The following is a 9,860-nucleotide window of genomic DNA, read 5'->3' on the forward strand; positions in this document are numbered from 1 at the left end:
CAGAAGTGTGAATTATGAATGACCTTTGTCCTATTCAGGAAGTTGTAATAATTGAACTAATAAAGGAAAATGTTCTCTTCAATGTTTCACCAACAAATTTTTCAGACTGCTTCTTTGAAGCGAAATGTTGATTTTTGACAAGCTTCAGTGAAAAGTATTATATGCTCCTTGTACGATACAGCTTTATTTATGGACCATAAAATAAGCCCATGTATAAGTGCATTGTAAAGCAACCTTATAGGACAAACTGCAATGACCATACAGACTGTGTTACACTATGGGACACTGCACACTCTAGAACAAAACCCATCCTAGTGCATCACAGCAGGACTTTATCTGTCCCAAGATACAGAGAAATATGTGCTGGTGTTTGTCTTTTTTACCCTACAATGACATCCAAGATTCCTGTTGTGAAACAGATGACCATTAAGCTTTAGCAATTCTACGCTATATAAAACTAGCTCCATTCTCCAGCAGAGAAATGGTCTCTGTGAAACACTCAGTCTCCGCTAGTGAAGGGGTCATGCACTTGTGCATGGATGGTGAATCGGGCATACATACATTTCAAGACAATCAATACACATCTGAGAGTCATACCACATAACAGCAAACACAGGTGCCAAGACCTTTGCTTTAGGTCTTACTTTTGCAGTTAGAATGCATGACAGTTTTATTTATTATTACTAATAAAACATTAATAATATAAGTGTTATTTAACTATTAAGTTGTTGTTTATTTATTAAGTACTTTTTTATATCATTGGTTACTGTCAACAAAATAAACTTTGTTTTAACCTAAACTAAGCATTTAAGAAACTCACAACTCCTATAAATGAACAGATGTAATATAAGCAATAGAGACATCATGTTCTATTTAATATATTTTGGCTATATAGTTTTCCAGCTTCCAAGCTCCCTACAGCAAGATCTGCCAGCAAATCATGGTGTTTACAGGAATCAATGAAAATACTTAGCGTTCAGAGCGTTAGTTTGTAGCTACTTGCCTTGGGATAAAAGTTTTGGTAAATTCTACTATCATTTGAGCCTATTACTTGATTATATGATGTGACAAAAACTAAAAGCCCCACAGCTTTGGTTTGCAAAAGAGTGGCTTAAAATGATAAGTATTGAACTAGAAAATTATTTACAAATGGAAAGTAAAGACCTTTTAATTCCTTTACTAATTATGTGTTGTTTTGAAGGGTGTTTGCATGTACTCTAGTACAGCTTTACACTGTTTGCCTCACTAGGTCACCATGTCTGTTCTGCCCCATGTTCCACCCCCTAAAACCACCACAGTAGCTTGCCATTTCCCAACCCCCCATTGCATTCCATTAGTCTATAATAAAAACACAAAACTTCCAGGACGGCCCTATGGTGAAATGTTTATAACATGCAAATAATACACTATGATGATACAAAAAGAAATAAATAATTTACAATTACATATGCAGCCCCTGCACCTTTGCTGCCATAGCCTGAGCCTTATGTGGCCTTTCCATAAGTCCGGGCAAGCATGAATAGCTCTCCAGGTAATAGTTAAGAGTTTTAGAGAGTGATCAATGAAACAACAGAACGTAGGTCACCTTAGTGTTAACAACACAGAAACAAAACAGAACATTTCTTTAAATACAGGGTCCTGGTGAGCAATGTCACTCTGAGCTGAAATAAGTGTGGAGTAACTGCAAAATGATTTCATCCGAGGAAATAATGGAGAATGAGGAATACATACTGTATGCACACATAGCACTCCTGCATAAGTCCTCATTTGCGGCAAAACTTGTTTAAGTTTACAAATGAAGAGGTCACAAGTACCACAAGAAACATGATGCCCAGTGTGTTTTTCCATGCCCAAAGTCCTAACAAAATACTTAAGTGGACTGGTGTGCATAAGACTCAAATATTTTACCAGGTGCAATAATCAAAATAAAAATTAGCAAGACTTATTTGCAGCCACAAAGGCCTACACTTTATATTGCAACATGTGCATGCACTTTACAGATGATCTTTTACAATAAATAAATATATAAATAAAAGCATGCAGTACTTCGAAAATGATAAACGGTAGAGAACGTGTGTAAAATGAGGTTTAATAACACCACTAAATCTAATTATATATATATATATATATATATATATATATATATATATATATATATTATATATATATTTATATATATATAAATATTATATATATATATATATATACACATACATATACACATACATATACACACACAATCAAACAAACGCATAAGGGTAGGCTTATAGTGGGCCCTTTATTTCACAGACATAAAGCAGTGCAAATGGGCAGACTCAGAGGCAGTGAAGGGGTTAAGTTCAAATATTTAAAATATAGATGAAACAGGATGCTCAGCAATTTAAAGCCTTGAACAGCTTTGCCTTCAAACAATTGAATTACAGGTTTCCCGATAATAGAAATTATTTTACACTACAGTTCCGTCTATGGTTATTTTCTAGAATTTCCAGGCACAAGAAGCCACCTGCACTGTTCTAGAATAGGTGACATGTTCTTGCTTTGTTTAATATTGTTTATTCTTACGCACACTATAGTCTGAATATTAAAAACACATGCCAGTTGAATCACTAGATACTATGAAATTAGATATATGCTGTATATTTTAATATCCACAATACCAGAGTGTTTGCTTTGATAAAAGTGAATCTGGGGGTAAAGCAGTTGAAATGTGATCTTGTTTTTTACAGCATGCATAATATTGCATATATTGTTGTGGGTTTTATATAGTGATCTGCAAAACAGTGTGTTTGGTTGCAACATTATTTTTTTACAACCCTTGATAAAAAAAACTGTAGCTAGAGTATATATAGGTAATGATTTACATTAAAGAACAGCATATATACCCGTTGTTTAGGCAACCAGTTTAAAATCAAAATTGTTTACCAAACATATCCAGCTAACAATGATTATCATGTATAAATGGCCTAGAGTTTAACACCCTTCTGTTATAAAAACCTGTGGCCACATTTTTACAAGCAGATTTGGCATGGAATCCTGTTAGGAGACAAATTACTGCAGTTAATGCTGAGCTTCCAGACACTATGCAACTTGTGGGGACAGAAAATTAGGTCATGTATACAGTGGGATATAATGAGCAATCAACATTTATAACTTGTGTCGGAAAAGTGATCCAAACTGAGATTTGGTATAAGCGACAACCATATACAAGTATTACTATTCACCATTTAATTAATTAATTATATTGTGTGTTATTACCAAACCGAGTAACAACAAAACATGGTCTAATTATTTATTATGGATGGGGGGGGGGGGGGATCTTTCTTCATCAAAGGGAAAAGCAACTTTAATGAAGACATTTCTGTGAGAAAAATAATATTATTTATTTTATTTATTTATTATAGTAAAATAATTATTAACTTGTTTGTGTTTTATATGTTAAAATTGATTATTAAATCTGTGAATAATACATTTTAAATAAGATTTAGCAGTGGTCATATTTTTAAGGCAATGTGATGAGTAATTATTGTGTTGCAGTTTAAAGGGTTAAGCCTTAATAGTTTGAACTGTGAACGTGATTGTGAGTGTAAATAAGACCTTTTTGTTTCCACAGAATCTTTATCTGGAAGAAAAAAGTTCTGGGTGTGTGCATGTTAATCTCATACCTCCAGCTGTCTAAGGCTTCAAATCTGTCCTTCAGTCAACCCTGTACTTATTAGTATAGATCCAGCCTGAGAATCTGGTTATTTGCAATATGCCTATTCTGTTTCAGGTAGAGTATAATGTTTGCTTGGGAGTTTCACAGGTGAGTTAAAGTAATTAGCGGTTAACAATTACCACTGATCAAGTGTCTCTCATCTATGCAGCGATATTGAATAATCTCTTGCACAATAAGGGTGTTCATTATGTGATGAGTACTGCTTATTCACCAGTTGGCAGATCTTAGTCTTCACTCTTCATGGAAAAGAATAAAAGGTCCTGAAGAACCTCTTAAGAAAGCCCTTTTATCCTGCTCCTAAGAACAGATTTCTCAGAGCTGAACAGGACCAGGCCAGACCGCCTTAACCTCTCAATTCCTGGAGAAAGCAACAGCAGGACATCTCAACAATAAATAGGTGACACTGTCTGGAAATCATACCTAATATATAGAGAGCACACAGCCACAATGGCTTGGTAATACTGTGATTTTATGTACATATAAGAGGTCTTCATAACAAAGCAAAAAATAAAAAATAAATATCTTGGCAAAAAGATACTTTTTAGGCTTGCATTAAATGCACACAAAAAAACTAAGTAAAATAAAAATATGTTTTATATACAATACACCCCAGAAATCTAGATATCTAAAATGATATAAATTCTATCCACTAAAAATACATGACATAACAAAAGTAACCAGAAATGTGTGATTATTATTTTTACATTACAACCACACAAAAAAATATTTTTGTCTAGAAAATACAATACATCAACAACAGATTTCGATTTCACAATGGTCATCTACAACTGCAATATTAGTTATCTGGAACATTATTATGAGGACCTAAACACAATGAATAAATATCTGTCAAATATTTTACACCTCAGATTGTTTCTGGCTCTCCGTATATTTCAAATAGACGCTTCATGATCATTATAAAGAAAATAATCACTGTATGGATAAAATATATTTTTAAGAGCCCAGATTTAAGAAAAAAAGTGTACACAAAATAAAGATTTAAATTGAAACTATTTATCTCCATATTTGTAACTTGTAAACAAATATCTTCATTTGATATTATACTTTAAATGTAAAGTCTGTCACATGTAGAGCTGGCAAAAAAAATATATCTGTTTATTATATTTTTATGTTCTGAACAATAGAAAATTACATAATTTATCAAGCAATAAGCATCCTAACCCAGGCTGTTGGGAATGAAACATCTATCACAGGCCATATCCCAGACTGTATTCATCTGGCTGATTGAAATGCAGCATGTGTTCCACAGAGCAATCAACTAAATAGTAAAATAAATATTACCTACCTGATCATGGAGCTGATATGCCACCAAATTGTGCTGATCGTAATAACCAGCAAACCTGATAAATTTCAACCAGTTGCCTACATCTGCTTGGCTGGCGTCGATGCAGAATTTCACATTACAATGTTCATCTAAGACCTAAGAGAATAAGAAACAGACATTGGTATTCAGGTTACACAGTGTCCTGAATAACTGAAGGGGGCTATGTACAAAGTGTGGGGCAGCATATAGGAAATAGTACATTTTAATTGCAATTTGGTGGCTGGAACGCAAATGATTAACACAGAGTTTGATTAATCCGATCTCTTGCACAATTCCCAGGGCATGTAGGACACATCTGCTCTTACAGATACACATCTTACTTTCATGGCTACAAGTAGAATTTTATGATAGTGTGCAGGAATTTTACAGCAGGGCGACGCGGAGGCGCAGTGGAGAGCATACCGGCAGCTCTACCAAGTCATTGGTACATTTCTCCGCTCACCTCAACAAGAGCCTGACTCTGCTTTTATGTAACACGCTATAAACTTCTGCACAATAACAAGATCCACTTCTCACTTTTGTTTCAGGCCCCCCTAACCCCTTGGCTTCCAGTCTTTCCCAGCAAGGATGGGGTTAAGCAGCTGTCTGTCTTATAATTACTCCCAGCCCTTAATTTGCAAAAATTTCAGATCACATACCCAGATTTCCTCCCATGTCGGTTTTTATTGCACGTAACAATAAGGCAAAGGAGAGGGGTTTAGAAAATCTCATGAATATCCCCATTGCAAATGACAGTGTTATTATCCCCTGTCTTCTCATTATTACCCTGGCATCGCTATCATTTATAGGCACGGCTCCATCGGATGTGTCATCGGCTGGGTGGTAAATGGAGTGTAGCTTTAACAATCGAAATGATTGGTGAATATTTAACAGACACTTCGATGAGACTTCAAAAACAATATACAGACAAACTGTATTGCTGCATAAAAGCTCTATTGCTGGCTGTGGCGATTTATTATGTGCAATAAAGGCTGGATGTGGTCTTCTAAAGCGCTGCTGCTCCGGTAGGGCCAAGGAGGACACCCGCAAGTCATTATATAAATCTATAGCAATATCTATAGATAGATATAAAATATCTATCTATATAGATAAATAGATATACATATATAATATATTCAAGATCACAAGTTCACAATCGGGTGCAAGGCTGCGGCTGCATGGAGGGCATTTAGCTGGAAGGGGCAGCCTACAATCGCCCCCAAGGAAAGCTCTTTGTACACCCACCCTTCCAGCACTACAGCATCAGTCTCATTTCAGGGACACATGTATAATACTTTTCAGATCAATGTTGGAGATCACAAGTTTGCGACACTTGCAGAAAGTTACATAGACACATCTATCACATAATATAATTCATCCCAGTAGAGGAAATGATGTGTCCTATTCCCCTCTATGCTCTCTGCCCCGGGAAAGATGATGTGTAGATGAACTTGTATAATATTCCTGTATCACACGTCCACACTCCCACGGAGTTGTAGGCCCGAGTAACAACTTCTCATAGTGCAGTCCTGTCCCCCTGACTTACATGAAACGCTCAGACCGACAGACACGTATGAAATAAATAGCTGTATCCATAGAAATCATATAATGTTACCATTAAAGTACAAAGGCTAACGTGACAGTGGAGTAACTTCCCTGAGTGCAGGAACTATTCCACGCAGGAACTACACGGAGGCGGAGTGGAACGATTTGTTGTATGTTTGTGTTACTTGTTTTGTTCGTTGGCGTGATACATACAGCTTTCATGTTACGTGAGCAGAATAATTGCTGATATATAATAAATTAAAAGCAGCCTAGATGGATACTACAGGCACAGCTTGGACAGTACATCCGCAGTGACAAGGAAGCAGCTGAGCCGTGGTTTCGGGTCACGAGTGGGGTGTTGGAGATGTGGTATATAGTTACCTAGAGAAGTTCTGGCAGTGTCCTCTTCGTAGTAACTTTTCCTAATCTTATCTTGCATCCAGTACATGTGTCACAGTGTGTGTTTCATCTCCCACCTGATTCTCCTCCTGTGGACTTGTCTCCCGGGGGCTATCACATTATCTTTACAGATCAACAGGAGGATTTAGGATAATACCCTGTCTGACAGGCAGCATGCTGAGACAGTGGTTGGGTTGGTTACTAGGATGTGTCTGGAGAAAGTGTCCCGCAGACACCTCCTGGTTATTGCCTTGTGTCATCAGCTACAGGGAGACAAGCACACAGGCGCATAAAGCAATGCAGGGTTAGCTGCAGCCCCGTAACGCAGAGCACACACACACGCACACACATAGGGGGGAGGACACTGTGGCAGCCCCACTGCAACTTCCCAGAGAAACTCCAGCTCTAACCACAAGTGCTGCACAGGACAGCCAGGGGCTGAGCTTACACATCACAGCCAGGGACGCACAGCAATGCTCACTTACCTGGATAGCCCTAGTTCCTGCAGACAGTCCCAGGCACCCTCCCAGCAGCAGCAGGCCAACAGCAGATCCAGACTAAGGTCCCAGGCTCCTCTTCATCAGAAGCAGTGTCCCTGACAGCAACCTGTACTGTGCATCTGAGAAAGCTGAGTGTGATCCTGGCCTCGGACACCTCCCTTTCCTCTCACTTTGCTATCAGCCAGCCGGGTGACACCAGCGCGATCAGCACAGCAGAGAGCTGCCAGGTCGCCAACTATGTCTGTCGCGGTGCTGGAAGTAGCTGTCCCCTCCTGACCCGAGGTGTCTCTCCCAGCTTATCTTGTCCAGGGATGTCTCTCCCAGCCTGTCCTGTCCAGGGATGTCTCTCCCAGCTTATCTTGTCCAGGGATGTCTCTCCCAGCTTGTCCTGTCCAGGGATGTCTCTCCCAGCCTGTCCTGTCCAGGGATGTCTCTCCCAGCCTGTCCTGTCCAGGGATGTCTCTCCCAGCTTGTCCTGTCCAGGGATGTCTCTCCCAGCTTGGGATGCCAGTTACATGACAGCAGTTTTCCCTGGAATCTCCTTGCAGATGGAGCCTGTGCTGTCTGCCAGAGATGTCACACTGTGACTCCCCCTGCCTGTCCTCGGATGATATCCTGAGTAGCAATGTCCCAAGGTACCAGGCTGCTGCTGCTGAGCCCCAGCTCCTCTGCTCTCTCTCAGTCAGATCCTCCTGGGACAGTCCCCCTTCTAAGTCCTCAATCTAAGCTGTGTGAAGTTCTGTATGTCACGAAGTGTCTCTATAAAGAGGATGAGAGCGGCCATCCAGAAAGAGGAGGAGAGGGCTCCGGCTATCTCCATGCACAGACACTGGCTCCTCTCTCAGGACATTTTTAAAGTGACAGCAGCCTTGTGTGCTGGGAGAAGAGGTCACAAAAAGGTCGCTAAGGAGCCCTATAGGACAGGCTGATTACAGATGCACCATCCCCTTTAACATGTCGAATCCATCCATGTAATCAGCAACCAATGGGGAGATTTTGGGTGGGTGGATTTCACTCTTGCAGGGAAATCTCGTCTATTTAGCCTCTGAGTGCTCAGGCTAAGAATCCTGTCCCATTACTGCTAATGTACCATGCCCAGGTCAGTGTAACCTGTTCAGGGGCATTCATGAGGCTCCAGAAAATGACTACATTCATCTACATATAATGCTAGGATACACTGTATTAATATGTAAAATAGGAGTCACTTTCTACTCTCATTATATACACTGTCCAGTCACAGACCCAAGAAGGAAAACTTCTCAACCACAAAACACAATTCTCCGCTGAACTTGAAATTGTATATCTTTTCTATCTTTCTTTTTCGTTATAATGCCACAATCTGTGAGACTTTATAATTATGACACTTTATAATTACTTTAAAACAAACTCACTAGCTCAGTGTTTTTTATTATTATTATTATTATTATTATTATTATTATTATTATTATTAGTACTATTTGGCCAGGATAATTATTATAACCCCTTGTTTTGTTAGTGCCTGTTGGTGAAGTGACAAGAACAGCGTAAATATTGAAATAATTGTTGCATTTCTTGTAAAATCCTAATAAATCACACAACAACACAATCTGTTTCCACATTATAGAGAATTACAGCCTTCCCGTTTGATTAAGACGAGATCGCAACCCCTCGGAAGATCAGACAATATCATATATTTTCCTTGATCAGGATAATGTTGCTTTTGGCGATCACTTACATTATATCACTTCACCAACAGCATAAATTCTACATATTTTTTCTTTCAAAAGTGCAAGTCTGTGTCTGGCGTTATAAAGTCCTATTTATTTAAGAGGAGGGGGCAGCGATCTTGACAAGGGATGGTGATTAATTTGTCTCAGCAGACTGTTATCTGTGACATTGAACTGCTGCTTTAGATAATGGCCATTGTTTCTGTAAAATCGCACAGCAATGGTAGGTAGGACAGGAAAAATCCTTTGTAAATAACCTTAAAACTGGAGAGAGATTCCCATAGACTTGGGTGCTTGAGAACCTTAAAGAGGTCCCGGTTTGCTGGCCATTGGTTTCCTGCCCTCCCTTCACTCGTCCATTGTTGGAGTTTCTGCTTAATTTTTTTTATTTAGCCATAAATTGGAGCAGCTATAGCTATGAGCTGTTCTATTTTCTTCCTGTCAGGATGAGGGATTTGTTTTATGATGCATTGTGTATTAAATACAAGTAATCTGGGAAACTGATTGCTTGAGTCCATAGGTCTGATCACAGATTCCGATAGGGTAACCCTTTTGTCAGGACTGCTACTGTAAAAAAGGAAATGTTGGTGGCTTAACAAATGGACTTTTGGTATCAGTAACAGTCCTTGGATGTTTTGAAAGGTGCATAGATTTTTTTTAAATCACTTTAT

At 38.7% G+C, this 9,860-nt stretch overlaps 1 protein-coding gene across 4 annotated transcripts in view; it reads right to left on the reverse strand.

The window, feature by feature from the left end:
- MECOM (MDS1 and EVI1 complex locus) overlaps positions 1–8,436 on the reverse strand; it is a 54,518-nt gene extending 46,082 nt beyond the window's left edge. For all 4 annotated transcript variants that reach the window (XM_063916201.1, XM_063916199.1, XM_063916200.1 and 1 more), the window contains exons 1-2: positions 7,469–8,436; positions 5,022–5,156 (exon numbers count right to left, since the gene is read on the reverse strand). The gene's annotated coding sequence lies outside the window, so the exon portion shown is untranslated. The remainder of the gene's footprint in view (positions 1–5,021; positions 5,157–7,468) is intronic.
- Between the last annotated feature and the right edge of the window lie 1,424 nt (positions 8,437–9,860).

This window comes from Pseudophryne corroboree, chromosome 4 (genome assembly GCF_028390025.1).
Source record: "Pseudophryne corroboree isolate aPseCor3 chromosome 4, aPseCor3.hap2, whole genome shotgun sequence".
NCBI classification, from domain to species: Eukaryota; Metazoa; Chordata; class Amphibia; order Anura; family Myobatrachidae; genus Pseudophryne; species Pseudophryne corroboree.